The following is a 21,479-nucleotide window of genomic DNA, read 5'->3' as shown; positions in this document are numbered from 1 at the left end:
CATTAATGTGGTATACAAAGAAGTATTTGCAAACTTATAAACAGGTATGCTTACCAAATTGTTATACTTATAAGTCCTACATTCTCAACCTAATACATTTTCCTTAGATATCATTTCCAACAAGTCAATATTTAATTTACAAAATTTCAATATATATTACATTTATTTCTTTATGTTGCATTGCAGCATCAGATGACCAAGGCAACTATTGAATGTTTCTTATTATATCACCTCCACTAAAGTAAATTGATTTTAAATGTCTGCTTATCAGGTGAATATTGTTGGATATAGTATTATCGTCATACTTCTGATTATTAAATGATCAATAATTATATCCAAAAATCTAATCAACTTATTTATCTTTCTTTATTGTGCAGCCTCTCTTTCATTGCTACAACAACATCATCCAACAATGTATGATAACATTAGATTTGTTTGTATTCTTACTTTTTGTTGTTTTTTTCTAAACATAGGTCAACATTATTATCATACAAATAAACATCGTTATTGAACACATGTGTTGGTAATATTGAAATAGGAGTATGAGTCCGGGCGTCGACACGACAAAAAAATAGTATTTAACTAAAAATTTGTTCCCTAACAAACGCCACTTAAAGCATCCCGGTTCCGGATGAGCTAGATGATATAACAAGTGAAATGGCAGGCTGACAGTAAATGACGACGTGGAGGAAGGTGGACTTCGTCGTGTCATCAGCTTCCTTCACTTCCTAATTCCCGTTCCATCCCTTTCCTTCCACACTCATTCATCCTCACTGAGAAAATGTCGAATCTGTTGTTTCTACCCTCACCTCCCCTCACCCCCTCCTCCATTCACCCCTCCCACACTTCATCTTCCGCTTCTGCCCTTCAATTCCAATGCCGATTCTCCCTTCTCTCTCGTCCCCGCCGCCACTCTCCCACTCTCACTCCCTTCCATAGAAGAAGAGACCTTTCCCTTCTCGTTTTCGGTTCCGATTCTCCCTCCGACGCAAAAACCGAAGAACAAGTAAAGGAAAATGAAGACGGCGTTGATGATCCGAGTGGTAGTGTGATCGAGGACGAGGATTATCCGAGCGGTGAATTCGACTTCGAACCGATTACCGGATGGAGAAGCTTCCTCGTCAAGCTCAAGATGCTCGTCGCGTTCCCTTGGGAGCGTGTTCGCAAGGGCAGTGTCCTCACTATGAAGCTTCATGGCCAGGTTACCTTCTCTCTTCTTTGTTCTTTCTCACCCTCCTTTTTCATCCCACGGGAAGAAAATAACTTCGGATTTTGCTTCTTCTTCTTTTTTTTTTTTTTGAGTAAACCATCAATTTAGTCTTTTAAGTATATAAGTTCTCTCTTAAATAGCCCTTAAACTAATGAACTTATATAAGTAGTTCCTTAAGTATTGCATATCTATCAATTTAGTTCCTGGTCGATCTATTTTACTAACATTGAGGACTAATATAAGGAATTTTTCAATACATAAAAGACTATGCCGCATGATTTCTAATACTTTGGGGAACTAATATATAATTTCATTAGTTTAAAGACTATTTAGGAAAGAGGTGATACTTCAAGGACCAAATGGTGGTTTATTTGATTTTTTATATATACATAATTTTTTAGGGGGATTGTGCCTTTGTACAAGGCAAGAAAAATCTCTGAGCTCAATGAGAGGAGTGAGGATTTGAACATGCGACCTATCTGATACTAGACCCTATCTTAGAATTTTTAATTTTATTTAAGCAGATAATTATAGAAGAGAATATTAATAACACACTTTTATGACGACTTTTTCTAATTTATTTATTTTTATATTTAGAACTAAATTATATTGAGACACACAAAGTTAGGAATAAGATTCATTGAAATTATAGAGTCGTAGACTAGTAGTAAACTTTAGGGAATAACAGAGACAAATGCCAGCAAAATATTATGCAACGCACTCTCTAGAACACACTCTTTATTGGTTGAAATTTATTAGAGATCACAAAATTTGGTGGGCTGCCTTTCTTATTTAATGAGCTTCATTAATGATATTATAATTATAATTTATAATAAACTTTAATCAATAGATAGTGTGTTAGAAGATGTGTTAGCACATATCTAACAAAGAATGTGTTAGTATTTTGAGTTAGTGTTATAAAACACTATTTTTCATTTGATTGTATAAATATTTGTACAAGAATGGAGGAGAATAATAATTTGTAGTGTACTAGTGTTATTATTTCTTTCATTATTTTTATAAATAAAAGTAAGGTAATAGTTTTTAATTAGTTATGCAAAAAACTAAATTAGTTCTAACCATAGCAAATATATGCACACATTTTCTAAAAAGCACATATATGTTTGACATATTTGAATTTAAATGTTGTGTTGTTTCACATGTTCAGGTATCTGATCAAGTGAAGAGTAGGTTCTCTCCAGGACTTTCTCTGCCTCAAATTTGTGAGAATTTTTTGAAAGCAGCATATGATCCTCGTATTTCTGGGATCTATCTTCATATTGATAGTTTAAATTGCGGGTGGGGTAAAGTAGAAGAAATTCGAAGGCATATACTGGATTTCAAAAAATCAGGTAATGCTCTGGACTTGTCTTGCAACTTTTGTATGGAATAAAGAGGAATCGGGATTTTGAGCATCCGTGGTGGTGTTTAGTTTTTGCTTCTGTTTTCCTTTTCTTTCACATTTATAAGAAAAAGAGGAATCAGGATTCAGGATTCAGGAATGTGGAAACATGCAATATACAAACATTTTTTCATACTGAATGCTGTTTATAGAAACTTATATCAAGTTGAATGAACTGGTGAAGAATTTACCAAGAAATTCAGTTACCTACATAGCCAAGTGACATGTGAATGTAATTACTGATGGCTTTTATTGCCACACACACCCCTTTAAAAAGCCAAGTCACTGTCAGTGCACATACCATGAAGTTTTAGTGCTTTTCAAATTAGTTCTCTTAAACCCTGTAGAGAATATTCAACAGAGATATTAATTTAGATTTCTATCTTTGTTGCAATGGCCTTAAGTAGAAGGCTTCTATAGCTGAATTCAATGTATCTTCTTTTCTTGTACAAGCCATGAAGTATGTCAATTTTCTAAGGTTATGATTTAACTGAGGCTTATATTTTAAAGCAATATGGTGATTAATGAATAATGATATATTAATGTACCTCTTCTTCTCCATTGACATTTTGGCCCATATTAATGTTTTTTCCTGCTTATGAATGACATTCTTTGATAGTTTATTATGCTTGTAGGAAAATTTGTTTTGGCTTATGTCCCTTTATGTCAAGAAAAAGAGTATTACCTTGCATCTGCATGTGAAGAGATATACGCCCCACCCAGTGCCTACTTTTCTTTATTTGGATTGACTGTTCAAGCCTCATTCCTCAGAGGTATAGATTATTCTAATTTTCTTTTCCTTGCATTTTTACAAATTTGACTTATAGTGATTGTCCTTGATTTTTTTTTGTTTCCTTACAGCATGTCCTACATGTCTATAACTGCACAAAACTCCAATTTTGTCCTTCAAAGATCATGAAACGTAATACTGGTGCTGCATTTATTAGTGACATCATATTGGTTCTTCAATCCTGATTAATGTCACTAATTTCTTCCTTTTGTAATATCTTTGCCATCAAATTGGTCATTTCAGTGGCATCTAATTGATCCTTTAAAGGAAAATTTTGATGCTATTTAATGTGTGCCTGATAAAAGGAGATCAATTTGGATATATCTTTGGAGGGCCAATTGGATATTTACTTTTTGGGCAAGTGAGAGATGGGCATAGTAGGAGGTGGGGGAGATTCAGACCTCCTAAAAGGTCTCAAATTAGCAGTTCCCTTAGAAAACCATTTTTGTATGTATTATGCGCCTAGATCCTAGAAAGGGACTTACTAGGTATATTTCCTTTTCTATGAAGTTTGTACAGAATTTGGTACAATATGTCTATGATGTAACCTGAATTAAAGTATGGTACAGTGGTACTGATATGCCTTTCTAAGTTTCTATTACATTTATAGAAGTATGAAAATCATGCTATGTTAATTTCCCACGTACTATTATAATGCTCAATGTCTCTAAACTTTTTTTGGTTCTGGAACATGCTGCAGTTTAAATATTTAAATTCTATGATGGCTATAAATAAGCCTAAAACTTTTTGTGTTTGACATCATTTTATTAATTGTTTTCAGGTATTTTAGAAAACATAGGAATTGAACCACAAGTGGAAAGGATTGGAAAATACAAAAGTGCAGGAGATCAGCTAGCTCGAAGAACCATGTCTGAAGAAAATTGTGAGATGCTGACCACATTACTTGATAATATCTATACAAATTGGTTGGATAAAGTCTCTTCTGCCAAAGGTACATTGGCATTTGGTATCTTAATTGAATCTTGAACCATTATATTAACTTCTGAGCTTCTGCATGTTTAATACAGGAAAAACAAGAGAAGATATTGAGAACTTCATAAATGAAGGTGTTTATCAAGTAGACAAGCTGAAAGAAGAGGGACTCATCAAATATAAACTATGATGATGAGGTACATAGTTATTCCCTAGTGCTGTTATATGAACAACCAATTTGATCTTTGATTGCTACACTCATAGGCATAGGTGTGAGTCTAACCCTATGCTACGGGTGGTGTTTAATTAAAACCATCCTCGTAGTGGCAGACTTATGGATACGAACTTGTAATTTAACGTTATGGTAAAGTTCACCTAGGATTACAATCTATTTCAACTGGACCAACTATCAGGTTATATGAAAGACCATTTGTTCATGTAATTTGTCATCTTTATAATTATCAATAGAATAGTTTTTAGATGGAATCTCATCTAATGATTAGTGGTGTATATTTTTTAGTGGAAAAAAATCCTGAATATAGAGTTTTTGCTCTTTTCTCTAAAAGTTGGTTTTATTGCTTCTTCATTTAAGAATTGTGGATTATACTGTATTCGCAGTTGGTCGTATTCATATATATTGATAATTAACACTGGTCAATAAATGTTTTGAAGGATGTGAATACATCTCAAGCAAAGACAGTTAAAAGGATAAGAAACATTAAATGTTTTGCAGATTACTGCCATGTTGAAGGAGAGACTTGGAGTGAAATCAGATAAAGATCTGCCTATGGTGGATTACAGGTAGCAATTTCTATATGCTTTTGAGAATCTTCCATGGTTTATGCTATTTATTTGAACTGGCTAGAAGTTAGCTTCAAAATTATCATACTACGGAATTTCGTATTCCATTCCATGGTTTAATTTTGTATTCCATTCCATGGTTTCATAAAGAATACCTTCTGCCTCTTACAAGTTTCATTCCCAATCATCACTTTGCTTTCAACATTAGGAATTTAGACTATTCAAGGGCTGTAACATTTTCTATGATCAAATAAGTTCAAATCAAATTTCCCATTAAAAGAATCGTTCATATCAATGGCTATTTCTTTCTTTTTTCACCCTGATTTGAGGATTATTCTAGAATCCTAGGTTTCCCTGCGCGTCATTGCTTCAAAGGGAATGTTGCTAGACGTTAAGTTACTAATTGATGATAAATTGGTGTCTATGTATTTGACTTTCTTGGTTCAGTAAATATATGTTTGGCATGGTGCCAATGGTATTCATTATACCATTTTTCAAATTATGTTGTTCAAACTGTATGGTGTTCTAATATGTAATATAACATTGATGCTTAGTTCACTGGCTACTTCTATTTTGGATTTTTCATGCAAGATTTTATTCTATAATGTACTATGTCAAATGTAACAATTTTCTTGTTGTTTACTAGCTCATCCAATACACGTGTATAGTTTTTGTTGAGAATTGGTAGGATTATTCTGTAATAAATGTGGATTATAGACACATAATATCTAATTAATAGGAAACCAAATATCCTACATTTATTGGTAATTATTGCAATAAGACATATAATCTCTCATCCATGTTGTATTCAGACATACGATTTACAGTCACAATATGTTTCGTCCTTTCATTTCAATATGGTATCTAGAGCCTAATAGACCCATTGGCCCCGATGATAAAAAAAAATTTTTGCGAACCATGTAGTCTTTAGTTCACCTTTTTTCTCACTGACCTTAGTCAGACGACCTTTTGATGAAAGCTTGCTTGAGAAACTTCTATGGAGGCTGGATCTTTCAGCTTCAATGAGGTCTTTCAATGGTGATTTTTCACCATGGAGATGCAGTGGAAGATAAAGGAGAAGAGGTGAGAGGAGGCATCATCCACTAGGGAATAAGTCATGGAAGAAGAAGTTTCACTACCAAGAGAGTGCCTTGGATAAGAAGCTTAGAGAGAAAGCTTCAATGGAGGAAAAGAAAAAGAGAGAGAGGGGGAGCATGAAATTGAAGGAGGAAAAGAGGGAGAGAAGTTGAACTTTGAAGTGTGTCTCACAAGACTCTTATTCATCAAAGTTACAACAAGTTTACACATGATTCTATTTATAGCCTAGGTAGTTTCCTTGGGAACCTTCCTTGAGAAACTTCCTTGAGAAGCTTATTTGAAAAGTTCCTTGAGAAGCTAGAGCTTAATTACACACACCCCTCTAATAACTAAGCTCGCTTCCTTGAGAAACTTTCTTGAGAAGCTAGAGCTTAGCTACACATACCCCTCTAATAGCTAAGCTTACCTCCTTAAGATGAGAAGCTAGATCTTAGCCACACACCCTCCTATAATAGTTAAGCTCACCCCATGTTAAATTACATGAAAATACAAAAAAGTCCTTACTACAAAAACTACTCAAAATGCCCTGAAATACAAGGCTAAAACCCTATACTACTAGAATGGACAAAATACAAGGCCCAAAGAAAAGTGAACCCAACCTTGACCTATGGGCTCAGAAATCTACCCTGAGGTTCATGAGAATCCTAGGGCCTTCTTTAGCAGCTCTAGCTCAATTCTCTTTGAGTCTTCTATCCAATACTCTTGGGGTATAGGATTGCATCACCTTTTTCCCTTCTACATTGTCGCCATCCTTTTGATCGGAGATTACACCATTGTGCTTGCCGTCTGCTAATCTATTCAACGGTGGTCACAACATTGCCACATGTGCATCCATGCACCCGCACACTCCCTTCTTCTCAACGCCAAACTGTTTTTTGTGTGTCCTTCTGCTAACACATGATGGGATGTGACCAACCCATTGCGATGCTTTCGGTGCTGAGGTCGCCCCTCCATTGTGCCCTTATCCTATAATGCCTTCATTATAACCTTGTTTTTTGTTCCAGCCATTGTTTTTTTCCTTTGTTTTATAGGTTTTTTTGTTGCTTTGCACACTCTATTGAGAAGTTGGATGGTTCAAACTACTCCACTTGGGCCTTTGGCATCATGTTGTGGATTAGTGGACTTGACCACAAATCCCATCGCATGATTTCTGCTGATTTTGTACTTGAGGCTAATGTAAAGAATGGGTAAAGATCAATTGCCAATTATACAATGTTATCGAGTACACCCTTCACCCCTCCCTCAAACCAATTTTCAGACCCCATAACTCTTGTGAATTAGTTTGGAGAATGATGCTCAACAGTTATACAGCGTGTGTAGAGACCTATCCTCCAACAACCCCTACACTGCCATTTCTGACTTTTGACGATCCTATCTAGCCCTTGTTCAAACCTGTTTGGCTCAATTTGACAACAAACACCCCTCTCAACACCCTCGTTTGATTTTTTCACTGTGTTTCATGGCCTCTACCTACTCTCCTTCAAAATCCACTTTCCGCTATGATGTTCACCAATGTCCCCCACAAAGACATGTCTATGCGCAACTTTCTTTGTAGGTGAACTGTACCCATGCCCACTGTTGGGCTTGTTTGGCAGCCAGTGCGTCACCCTCTTATCGGTCTGCATCAACAACCTTTCAAGAACGTCACGCCGTCCACGTGCATAGCCAACTCAACACACTGCCACAACGACCCCTCGCAATGCCCTTTTTCTGTAAGAGAAGTTCACGTAGACAACGCGTGATGCATCTCCGACAAGCGTGACATTGGAATTGCATCCTTCTGTCTCAAGGTGTGCTTTATTCATGGGTGAACACCTGTCACAACTACAGGCCTTCATTGGCTGCAGCCGAGGTTCTTCAACGCAACCACACGACTAGAACTGTCTTTTTTTCATTTTTGTTGGGTTTACCTCATTTGTGGCAAGCTTGGTTCATATGACATATATATGCTTCAGTTTGAGGGGGAGTGTGAAATATATGATTTGATATGTTTTAATTACAGCATTTTAGTATGGATTATTTCCCTTATTACTCATTATTTAGTTTCCTTATTTTGTAAACCTCCTTCATTATAAATAAGAGTATTTCATGTGGTCTCACACACAACATTACACAATAAATCATTGTAATACAGTCCACTGAGCAGTCTTGTGCTACTCTGGCCACCTACTAGGATTTTCTCCAGTGGTTTGAGAGCCACCAAAGTTCTGGTGCTATTGCTTTAGTCGCACACACCGGTAAATTATTGCTTGCATCTCTCCTTCATCTTACTTGGGTCCTTGGGTGCTTGACTATGTGCATCTGACCACATATCTGGTAATCGTTCTCTTTTCTCTTCCATTTCCACATCCACTTATTTACTTTCCATTACCTCTACCAATGGCACTCAAGCGCAATCCAAAGGCATTGGCACCACACATCCCCTTCCATCTCTTATCGTTGAGTGTGTTTTATATGTTCCTAATTTTCCTTTTAATCTGTTGTATGTGTACCATCTCACTCAATCTCATGACCTTGTGATTACCTTTACTAAAACTTATGTTACCCTGCGGGACCAAACATCGGGATGGATGATTGGTGTCAAATGTGATTCACATGGCCTATACCATCTCTCTCCATCGTTGTAAGTGTGCTCCACCTCTGTCTCTCCATTGGTGATTCATGCTCAGTTGGGACATCCTGGATTACCAAAGCTTCATAAGTTGGTGCCAAGTCTTTCAAAATTGTCTAGTTTGCATTGTGAGTCATGTCAGTTTGGGAAACACACTCGTAATTCATTTCCTAATCGAGTCAATAAACGGTCTACGTCTACTTTTGCCCTTGTTCATTCAGATATTTGGGGTCCATCACATGTTGTTACCCGTTCTGGTTTTAAATATTTTGTTACTTTTATTGATGATTACTCACGTTGCACGTGGGTATGTTTATTGAAAAACAGGTTTGGGTTATTTTCTATCTTTTAAACACAGTTTGGTATCCTTATCCGATCTCTTCACAATGATAATGCTCGCGAATATTTATCTCATCAACTTCAGAAATTGATGACTTCAAAAGGGATTCTCCATTAGACATCTTGTGCCCGTACTCGGATACTCAACAAAATGGGGTGGCTGTCCTCACAGCTTGCTACCTCTTTAACCGCATGTTGTCTTCCATTCTAAATGATCAGATACCTAATACGGTCCTCTTTCCCCATTCATTTCTCCATACTATTCCTCCAAGGATCTTTGGCTTCCACCTTCTTTGTTCACAACCTGACTCCAGAGGACTTGACAAACTATCTGCAAGGTCCTTTAAGTGTGTTTTCATAGGGTATCTTTTGTATTGATGAAATCGTGTATTCTGTTATAGTGGAATTATGCATTCTGTTATAGTGGAATCAGCTAGTCGTCCAGGTGTCCAATAGTGAGTGGTGCTGTTAGAGCACTATGTCATTTGTGTCTAATGCTGTAATGCCTATATATACACGAATGAGTGTGGAATAAAGGACACGAAATTACCAGTTCAGAAATTCTGTTCCTTCCTTTTATTCTGGAGGCACTCTTCCTGGCCTCGGTTGCAGGAAGTTTTCGTCTTTTATCAAATAGTCATTTCATTATTTATAGTTTCTTCAGAGAGCTTTTAAAAGCAAAAAAAATAAGAAGTTATTATTTTCCCAGAATTAATCTTTCCCAAACATGCATGTATTTAAAGTCCAGTTTTCATGTGACATAGTGTTGCTTCCTTTTTCTAACCTACTTTTGTTGCTAGCGGATGCTCCTTTTGATAAATAAAATATACCAAATAAAATATTTTCTTGCATCAATTAAATACAGGAAATACTCTAGAGTTAGGAAATGGACTGTTGGAATACCAGGTGGTAAAGAACTTATAGCCATTATCCGAGCATCAGGGAGTATTAGTCGTGTAGAGAGTCAATTATCTGTCTCTAGCTCAGGGATCATTGCAGAGAAGTTCATTGAGAAGATTCGCACTGTCAGAGGTAAACTCGACCTTACAAGTTACAAGTTTAATGTAGGAGGCTGATTAAAATTGACACTTATTTAATAGAATATTATCAAGCTATAAATATTGATTATGGAAGCTGTTGTTAATACTTCATACATAACTTAGTTTTAGTTGAGTAAATATTATTCACTGATGTCCCCTATAATCAATAGGAAGGAAGCCTAGAGATTACACTTCTTTTGAAACTTTCACTTCAAAAGATGGTTTTAGAAGTTTGGTTTTCTTCCCAATACTGCAGTAGAAGTTGACAAACGTAAGAACTAAGAACAAATGGAATATAGAAACTAAGTTGCAAGAACTCGAATATCTGACAGAGGAAAAAGAGAGATCCTTCAGCTAGAGGAAATAAGTAAACATATGACTTGCTGAACCCTTTGTTCATGTATTCCAGGATGTAGAGGGGTTAGTTCTGTTCAGTTTAGTAACTTGCGTATGCAACAGCAACACAACTTATCTATTCACTTTTAGGAGCATAAACATAAGCATAATCATGATTTTTAGTGCCTATCAATGATGTTGTTTGCCTAAATCGCAACCTTTGACAGTGTCATTATTCATTATTTTAATTCACTCACGACTCACAAGTGTTCTTTCCCCTCAGAGTCAAAAGAATTCAAGGCTGCTATCATCAGAATTGACAGTCCTGGAGGTGATGCTCTTGCTTCTGATTTGTAAGTTCTGGTAAAATTTCCCCTGTTAATTTTATGTTCAAAACTTCTATTTAGTTATTTAACTAGAAATTGTTGATTTTCTTTGCGTTGGTTTGAAATTATTGATTGTATTGATCTAGATCTCTGTACCATGGCATGTATTGAATGAGTGGATGCCAAATAAAATACTCCCTCCGAACTGAAATATAAGTAAAAAAAAAAAATGATTCACGGTAATTAAGAAAATAAGTTAACATCGTTTAATTTTGATAGTCTAAATAAAAAAAATAATTAATTTTCTAAAGTATCCTTTACATTTAATTGCATAGGACAAAAAAAGAAAAAGTTGTTGGAAATAAAATTTTGATTAAATGAAGAGTATTTTGGAGATGGTATCATTAAATAGGGAGAAGTTGGTTAAAATTTATTTATATTTTAGTTCAGAGGGAGTAATAGAATAGTCAAATAGGATAACCTCAAAAGTGCTCATTAATCCCGTTTCATTTAACCATTTAAAATTTTAAGCATATATGACTTTTCAATTTATTTCATGAGAATTGGTGAAGGAAAAGAAAAAGGAAAACATAAATTGTTGAATCGTGTGATTCATATCAACAATACGAAATTGCGCAAATTCATTCATGTATCATAAGATACAAAGTCATTTGAGATTCATTTGATGATATGAATCGATGGGTGACTGAATCGTATTGAATTGTAGGAATTGAACCGTAAATCGTAAGATTCTAGTAACTATACAAGTTTGCTGATAATAAAAAAAAATAACTGTAAGCAAAATATAACAATATAATGATATTAAAAATGCTAAACTTAAGACTACGAATGCCTGGCAGTGGCAACCTTTTTAATGCCAAGGAAAAAGCTAACAGCAGCAATTTCTTGAGTCCTGCATTTATCTCCATAAATATAGGCAGTGCAAGCATCTCAAGCAATGTTACAGTAGTAAATATGTGAAGATATTGGTTTTCAAAAACACTATGCAGCACTTTCTCTTCCATGCAGTCCAATTTCAGCTATTGTATGTGAAGATATTTAAAAGCTTGATTAAATAATTTTTTATCCAACAACATTAATTTTAGATTTGTTAGGAGTTAATCATATCCTTTATGTAATGGTCTACTTCAATTTCAAATACATCTACAATTGTTGTCATGATGACAGTTTTGCTAAGTATTTTGTTGATGATGCCAAGAATCTTGATCATTATCTGGTGCATGATCTGCAGGATGTGGAGAGAAATCCGGCTTTTGGCTGCTTCAAAACCGGTCATTGCTTCAATGTCTGATGTGGCAGCAAGTGGAGGGTACTACATGGCAATGGGAGCTGATGTTATTGTTGCAGAAAGTCTTACATTAACTGGTTCAATTGGAGTGGTCACAGGTGAAAATCTCTGTTCAGTGCTTTTGTAACATAACTTATATAAGATGAAATTTTCCTTTAAACACACTAGAATGTTAACATCCAACATATGTTGTAAATCTCTATATGCACAAAATTGACCTGTCACATTATAAGCAAGATTAAGTACATTTATTTCACTTATTATTCATATGGAAATATAGCATTTTGAACCTGTTCAATGAAGAAAAATACAACAGCTTGTGCTATTATTTGAATGATAATTACATTCAACCAATGGAAATTGTAGCTGAAAGCAAATTATTCATTTCAGCTCTGAAATAATGAGATAAGATATAAATTGTAATATCATGAACAGCCTGTGCTCTATATATTCTTCAATTTTGTAATCTGTTAATTGATGACATTATTTACATAACATTGGTTATTGTAGGAAAATTTAACCTGGGGAAACTGTATGAGAAGATTGGCTTTAACAAAGAAATTTTATCAAGGGGAAAATATGCTGAGCTCCTTGCTGCTGAACAACGTCCTTTCAGGTAATATTATTTCTTGATTTCCTTGTGTAGAGATTCTAGTAGATAAGGAGAGAATATTAGGCCGTGAAAACTGTAATGTGCCATTTGATATCTCACCAGTTAGGCACTCAATCTTTAAGAAGCGAAGATGTTACATATACTTTCTTAGTAGTTTCCATCTTAAATTATTTAAAGAAAAAAATTACATCTTAAAAAGTTAACATCTTGAAATTAGTCTGTACACAGTTATACTGATGGACTGGGGCTGCATAGTTGTCCTATTGTTCTTAGTTGCTATAGTGTTTTGCTATTTGCTTTTATACATTACCTTTATTTTTGGTGAATTAAAAAATGATAATAAGGATAGGTTACTTCAATTCTACCAACTAGTGCACCAGTCACATACCTGGGACCCCAAAAGGCATTTTCACTCAGGAATTTTCTGCATGGAGGCTTACTTAACAGGTCTCTAGGTGTTAGGGATCTCCCTTTGGGAGTGATGATCACCGAGCAAGATTACTAACGAAGGGATAATTCAAACCTTACACTTGGGGAGTGGGACATCCTCTATCCCATACATATATGTACTAATAATAAAAGGAAAAAAATTATAATTAATTAAAAGTTTTTAAAACATATTTAAATAAAATTATTTCAAAAGGATAAAAGGTTCACATTCACTTTTTTCGCATCATAATAAAATTTGTCCAAATAAATAATAAAATCATCTCGGCTCAAACAAAACCGACCAAGACTTCATGCAATTAATATAGAAACTTATATTTCATTATCACATCCTATTTGAGCATTGTGTTCCCGCGTCTTCTAGCATGAGGTTCTTCATAACCATTCACCTAATCATCTGCTCTCACGAACACAAAGTTCAAGATAATCACAAGATCCAAACAAAAATAACACACGGGGAGTGAGTTATCACATTCCTAACTAATACAGAGAAACGAGACAACTAGATATACATATCATGTAAATGAGATACAACTTACCTAAACATAGCTCACTTAATTCTACCACTTTGTCATGTAACATCATAATACAACACGTCTCATTCATTTTCATATCATTCACGTACTCAAAGATCAAAATATAATATCACTAAATCAATCAATATCAATAAATACATAAGCATTATGCAATAGATACACTAAGACTCAAGCCTATATGCAATGTGGTACCATGTCAATGAAAAATCACTCTGGGGCGTTTAGGAGTACATAAAAAGTCACACTACACAATGGGTATGTCAAATCACTCTCACTAAGTAAAATCATAAGGTGACCAGTCAGGATCAATCCGTTTTGTGAGAATGCTCCAACCATATGGGATTAACATAGGCTTAAAGGAGCACTCAAATCGAGTGTCTTTACCCCCAAGGCCTAAACTCCGAAGAATCCGTTAGGGTCTCACCTTCCTGATTCAGGTCCAACCCCTAAAATAATTCTTTTTACACACGAACACTGCTCATGAATTATACAATACCCATGACCTTACACTCATGTTTCAACACGTTTAACACATTGCGCTACAATTTAACATTGGTTCCTAACAAGGAAACCTATATTTTTCCTTTAACACTGTGCATAAATAATTTTCTCAAGGTAAACACTGGTTAGGTTATTGTATAATTCACAACTCACAACACAGGTATTGTCACATCAAGTGTTAAACACACTTATTCGCAACCAAATCTCATGTCCACAATTTCACATCTCATAATGTCACAATCCACCATTACATGTTTACGTGCATTTCGCAAATTAACACATGTTCAACTTTGTACTTCTACTCAATCTCCATAACAATATTATAATTTCAAAGCAATATGTTATCTCACAATTCGTCACATTTAATTTATCACTTATACACAATTTCAATCATAACTTCATGATCCCAATATAACTATTTATTACGTTAATCCTATTGAAAACACAAACAAATTATACAAAAATGTTTCTCAATCCACGGGGAGTAAAACCCCTCAAACAATTTCACAGAAGAATTTTAATACAATAAACATTTTAAAATAAACCTCAATTTAATCCTCTAAGGATCCCTACACATGATCATTCTAACCCCTAATTGTGATAAACTCATCCCTTACTTCTAAGTGGGCTCACGTGTGTTTCACTAGCGATAGCGGCATCTCTAACGGTTCTCTGACATTCCTCAAGCTTTTCCTCTGGTTGTTCTGATAAAGTTTTCAAACGTTAAAGAGAAGAGAAAAGATTGAAATTTTTATTCCACTGTTTGCGTGCAATGAGTATTTCTCCCTCCCCATACATTATTTTGCAAATCCCAATGGTGAAGATATGAGGAAATGAATTGCGAACCTGATGTCCAAATTTCACAACAATCCAACAGTTAACAAGTTCGGGATTGTAGTTTTACTGGGACAGAATTTGGGTCTCTGTGGAAAAAGAGAAAGCTACAATACAGAGGGAGTTTCTCTCAGCTCTGACATTTTTTCGTAAATTCCAACGGTTAGAATGTTTGGAAATGAGTTCCGAACCTGGTGCTCAAATTTCACAACGATCCAACGGTTAACGAGTTCGAGATCATCATTTTACTGATATAGGTTTGAGTGTGTGCGAAAAAAAGATAGGATTTTGGAAGGAGAAAGGAAAACGAAACTGAGAGGAAGAGAAACCACAAAGACTACCGTCAGTCTGAAAAATGACCTAACATATCTCTATCTGTTTTTTTTTTTACTTTCCTTCAAACCATTATTTTAATAAATTTATTTCTCCTTATTTATTTAATTACAAAAATCTCATCATTTTTTCTAAAATTCTATTTATTTTAAATGAAAAACCTTTTTAATTTGATTTACGAAAAATAGGATGTAACATGGAGTGCAAAATCTCATCTATAAACTTTGAGCTAGTTCAGCCAGCCTCAATTGGCTTTTTTGCATTCACCAAAAAAATCCCCCTTTTTTTGGGGAGAGGGTCCTATCATGAGAAGCATTAGTTGGACCCCATTTTGGTTTGAATTTATAATTCTTCACTCCAATTATTAGGAATGTTTACTCTGCCAAGAAGTTGGCTGTGATAGACTTTAGATAATATCTGGCATGGGTTGCCAAGTAATGTATGTAGTTGACACTTGACAGTAGCAACAATTGTAGGGTTCCCTTTCTATGATCTCTGAAAAGAAGGATCAAAGCATCCCTGAAAGTTCCTTCATATTTGAGACCAATTATTGCAAGGAAAGTCCACACTGAACAATGAACAATCTCACTATCTTTCACCATCCAAGCACTACAAGATATAACCTAAGGAGGCAGCGTTTCTGCCTCCATTTATGATTTAAATTTTTGCTTTCCATTAAATCTTTTATTGATGGCCTTTACATGGTTGTTATTTTTCTATTGTATCAGAAGAGAAAAGACGGACAAATATAACCTTTTTCGATTTTCTTGTTTTGGTACAGACCAGATGAAGCAGAGCTATTTGCCAAATCTGCTCAGCATGCTTATAAACAATTTCGAGACAAGGCAGCTTCATCCAGATCAATGACTGTATGTTTTAAATTTAACAAACTAATCCCATGCTTTTTGTTCATCTTTCATCCTTCTTGTAGATCTTTGTCACAGGCTCACAGCTAGTATACTGTCACTAGGTAGAAAAGATGGAGGAGTTTGCCCAGGGAAGGGTTTGGACTGGTAATGATGCAGCTTCACGTGGTTTAGTTGATGCTATTGGTGGTCTTTCTCGAGCTATTGCCATAGCAAAAATGAAGGCCGATATACCTCAAGACAGACAGGTTGGTTTGAAACCTTTATTTTTGCTATATGAATGTCGTACTCCAAAAGTATAGATACAAAACATGGTGATTTTATGCTTGAGCTTTGCCAGGTTACACTTGTGGAGATGTCTAGAGCCAACCCTTCTCTACCCGAGATTTTGTTAGGCGTAGGGAGTTCCCTTGTTGTAGCAGACAGAACGGTGAAGGAACTGCTACAGGGCTTGACATTTTCTTATGGAGTTCAAGCCCGGATGGATGGAATCTTGTTTCAGACATTGGAAGAATATCCTTTTGGCAACCCTATTTTGTCAATAATAAAAGATATCATCAGTTCCCTGTAGTTGCCCATAGTTCATTTAAATAATCGTCTCATTATATTTATATAGTTTTCCCTATATTGTTCTGTGAAGGGGCAATAGAATGAGAAAGGTCTACTTTGTATCTTGTCTTACTTGACCTTATTTCTTCAATGTCTCCCTCACAACCCTTGTAAATGCATGATGTAAAAATGGGAAGTTTAAAGCATAGTTTTACGCATCAACTCGGACGGAATTTCGCGTCCACGGCGTGTTTGTCTTCATTTTTCCTATAATGCTCATACTACCCTATCCCAGTAATATTTAAAAGTTTCTCTTCTTTTTACTGTGCATCTAGGCAAACGCTAAAAGCTCATCTTGGTTGTTTGTTTTAGCCTAAACTAGTGGAGTGCCCGTGAAATAAATACTATTTGTTAAGGTGTTATTTGTATCATTAGACTGTAAGTGAAAAATAATATTTGTCAGGGTACTGTTTGTATATTTTTACTGTAAGTGACATAAATACTATCTGTCAGCATACTGTTTGTATATAACATAAAGATAATTTGCATGAAGACTTGATTGTGTTGAAAATATTTTAAAGTTGATATAAATTATATAAAAGAAACATGGGAAATAAATTAAAAATATTTTGTTTTTCTGGAAAGAAATTATTTTAGATGTATTTAATTGTGAAGAGGGACTAAATTTTAAAAATAATTTTGTAAAAATGTTTAGTGGGCATATGAAAATAATATTTTGATTATAAAAGATATTTAGACTCATAAAAAAACTATGTTTTAGTCTTTGTTTTAAAAAATGTTTCAGTCTATACAAATAATTTGTTGTGATGTTAAATAATTTTGTTATCTCTATAAATAATAGTATTTAATTCTAATCCTAAATAAATTTTAATTTAATTCAGCAAAAAAATCAAATTTTTAGTTATCTGTTACAGGTGGTGGCAGTATTGAGCTATCTGGTTTTTCGTATAAAGCCGAAAACGGACTACACACAGACGTGGGTAAAAAAAAACATAATAGAAATAGCAGTGTGTATGAAAACGAAATTAGACAAAGCTGACACATGTTTTTAGTGTTTCAATGCAAAGGAAACCGAAAAAGGTAAAGACACAACGAATGGCAGTAGCATACAAATAGAAGGTTTAATCCTGCGGCTACACTTTTGATCAAAACAGTTTTACTAATTGCAACCATTTATTTGAAACAGAAATTCGAACCATTATATTATTATGGAATAATATAATCTAAACTTAAATGTTCATTTTATTTCATCATTTAATCTAATTTAGAAGCCAATATTGACCTATCTCTTTTTTCATATAAATACCAACAATATTGACCTATCGCTTCAACATAGTTCGCAAAATCAATATAAACATCAAACGACAAATAAAGCGCTGAGAAAAATTAATGAAATGTAAATATTTGTAATATTGAGATAGGAATTGTGCAGTTATAGTGAGGAAATTGTCTGGTGGTAGTAGCAGGAAACAAAAACCATAAAATATTAAACTTTAAAAAAAAGATGAATATAAAAGAACTTATTCATCAAAGTCAAGGTCGGTGTTGTTGTTGTTCCATTCGATGGCTTTCCTTATGAGCAGCTCCCATGCATGGTCATGAAAACGGTAGTAAAAGACTACCTCATCTCCGGGTCTTAAATTTTTTTCATGAATCAGGTTGAACCATGGTTGTGTAATGGCTGGGATGTCATGCTGGATGGTGAGTGGCCATTTGGTGGATTTTGAAAGTCCGTGGTGGATGGTAATACTTTTTTTGGAGCCATACACAAATTTGGAAGCCGCTGCAGGAAGTGTCTGTATCATCAAAACAAAGGATGGTTAAACAAATTGATGAGGAAACCACAAAGTATGATAGACTGAAAAAAGTGTAGTATAACGTACCAAAGGCAGGTTCTGCTGTAGCATATCATCTGTGATATCAACTATGAAGATGTATCTCCTTCTATAAATGATGGGCTTTAGGCTAGAGTGGTGGTGTGCAGGTCCGTCAATATGAACGGTGAAAGTGGTGTTTTTGTCACCAGCGACCAAACGTAGAATCACGCTTTCGTTGAGGTTGTGTGCCCTTCTAAAATCATTCAAGCCATCAGCAAAAAAGCATTTAGTACCAAGTGTTCTTACCCTAATGAAATGTATCTCGCCATCATAGTGGAATAAAACATATTTGGGGTAGTTGCGCAGCCATTGTCTGTGATAGGAGAAAGGAACTTGGAGAAGGTTCTGCAGGCAAAGAAAGTAAAGCGAGGCAGTTGAAAAAAAATGGAAATGCAGTTAAGTAGAAAACGTTATTTTGTCAACAATTTCTTTTTTAGAGGCAAGAACAACTCTTTTTTGCAAGTAATTTGTGTCACTGTAGTTATCTATCAAGCTGGGATAGGTGGCTTCAACAATAGCATGGATAGGATCATCATAATTTTTTATAAGAAACTCGTCTGGAATAGTGATTTCTGAAAATCCGTCATTATATTGTCCAATTTTTCCATCTCCTATGTCAAGTAGCCAATGTGAAAATTGTTTGAGTTCTTCATTGTTGGGGAGCATTTGATAGCAATCTCATGTTTTTTGTAAGTTTAAGAATTTGGCAATGGTCCCAAATGTATGATGCATTTATAGTTGCATGGACGATGTCTGAGCGATTACCTTTTGGAACAATTGGCAAGATCTGTCGGAAATCTCCACCAAAAACCATAATTTTCCCTCCAAAAGGCAAATTGTTTTGCATGATGTCTTTAAGACTTTTATCTAGTGCCTCAAATGCAAATTTGTGACACATTGGAGCTTCATCCCAGACTATTAGTTTTGTAACCTTTAATAATTCAGCTAACTCACTGCCTTGATGAATATTGCATGTTGAATTTTCTGTTGCAAGGACTGGTATAGCAAATTTGGAATGTGTGGTCCGACCAAGGCAATAGTAATGAAGCAACTCCACTTGAAGCAACTGTACAAACAATTCCACCATTGGAGCGTATACCAGATGATAAGGTTGTCCAAACAAATGTTTTGCCAGTTCCACCATATCCATAGAGAAAGTAAACTGCAGCTGATTGAGTGTTAACCACAGACATAATGGTATCGACAATAGTTTTTTGCTCATCTATAATTATATATTCACATATTAACAAATAGTAATATATACTATTGTGATTAAGGAGTTGTTATATCAAATGTGTCATAATTTGTGAGTACCTGTGAGCAATTGGTATGTCGTGTTGTATTGTTCTGCTAACATTTCTTTGTCATATGTCATTTCATTATGGATCAGATTATTATGATGTTGGTTTCGTGCATATCCTATTGGGTATGGCATGGATGGAAAATATCGCAAGCTCCTTCTGTTTGCTTGTAGCATATTCTCAATCTCAGTTAAGCATAAATGAATTGTTTCCTTTTCAGTAAGGCGAATACCTGTGATTAGCAAAATAATAAACATAATGATTATGAACAAACAATATTTATTTAGAATATATAAAATCACCTTCTTTTCTATGATTGAATATGATATCATCTGCCATCCATTGCCATGTCTGTTGCCACACATATTCTGGTCTGTCCATGGTGTTCATAAATAAAAGCTTGACAAATAACTTTCTTAGGTAGTGTGCAGTATCCCAATTATTAGCTTCATGTAAAGCACTAATAAATTCTTGATCACTACCTAAAAAGCCTTTTGCAAAACATGCTTCCCTAAATGTAGGATATACCAGACCGTTGACTGTTCTAATGTCACTGTAAGGCTGTGCACCTTTGGCAGTGGATAGCATCATTCTAAGGTAAAACAGTTCACCAGCTAAAGGTGGGACCCATATGAGTCTGCCTATTGTATTCCCTTGTTTTCTTGGTTGCCAGCATCTTTTGCGGGCGACATAAACAAATCTTGAGATATATTGATGATATGTAAGATCCCGTCCATAAGAATATATTTTGTTAGAATGCATCCAAGCTGTGAACATGGATTCTTTGATTGTGTTTTTTGATAGGACTTCACCTATTTGTTGATCATCTGTCCAGTAAACATGTTGTTGATTTTTAAGGTGGAAATATAGCCGCTCCACTGCCGGGGAACGCGCATGCATTGGGAATGCAAAAATTTTCCAACATGTTTATGGGGGAGATACATATCTATTGATTCAAGCAGCACACATATATTGTTAAAGATAGAATCAGATGTTGGTAAGTTTGAGTTAAACATATAACATCAAATAAATTAATTTATGTTAAATGATTTCGTTAATCAAATCAGGTGAGAATAGAAGGATACCTGCAATCAAGATATTGCTTAATTTCATCTTGATTTCCAAGAGAAGCTATGATACGGTCAGAACCTTTGTTGATGTATTTGAACAGATATTTAATGGATGTACTTTGATTACACCATTCCACGTTTAAGTGTGTTTTATACTTTAATAAAAGTTGTGGATTGTATGGTACAACAAATCTGTTATTTAGTTCAATTTCATTTTTCATCACTGTACGACCATCATTTCTTCTCCTATAAACTGGGAATCCATCCTGGTCAACAATTGTTGCTCCATGGAATTTTTTTGGAAAACATCTAATGCACTTTCCATTGGTCATACAT

General features: G+C 34.9%; 1 pseudogene; it reads left to right on the top strand.

Annotated features, from left to right (window-relative positions):
* Positions 1–689: 689 nt before the first annotated feature.
* LOC100781039 (serine protease SPPA, chloroplastic-like) lies at positions 690–17,023 on the top strand (annotated as a pseudogene).
* Positions 17,024–21,479: the final 4,456 nt, after the last annotated feature.

The sequence above is a fragment of the Glycine max genome, chromosome 6 (assembly GCF_000004515.6).
Source record: "Glycine max cultivar Williams 82 chromosome 6, Glycine_max_v4.0, whole genome shotgun sequence".
Classification (NCBI taxonomy): Eukaryota; Viridiplantae; Streptophyta; class Magnoliopsida; order Fabales; family Fabaceae; genus Glycine; species Glycine max.
Note: the sequence above shows the minus strand (reverse complement) of the source record. Positions and strands in the feature narration are given on the sequence as shown.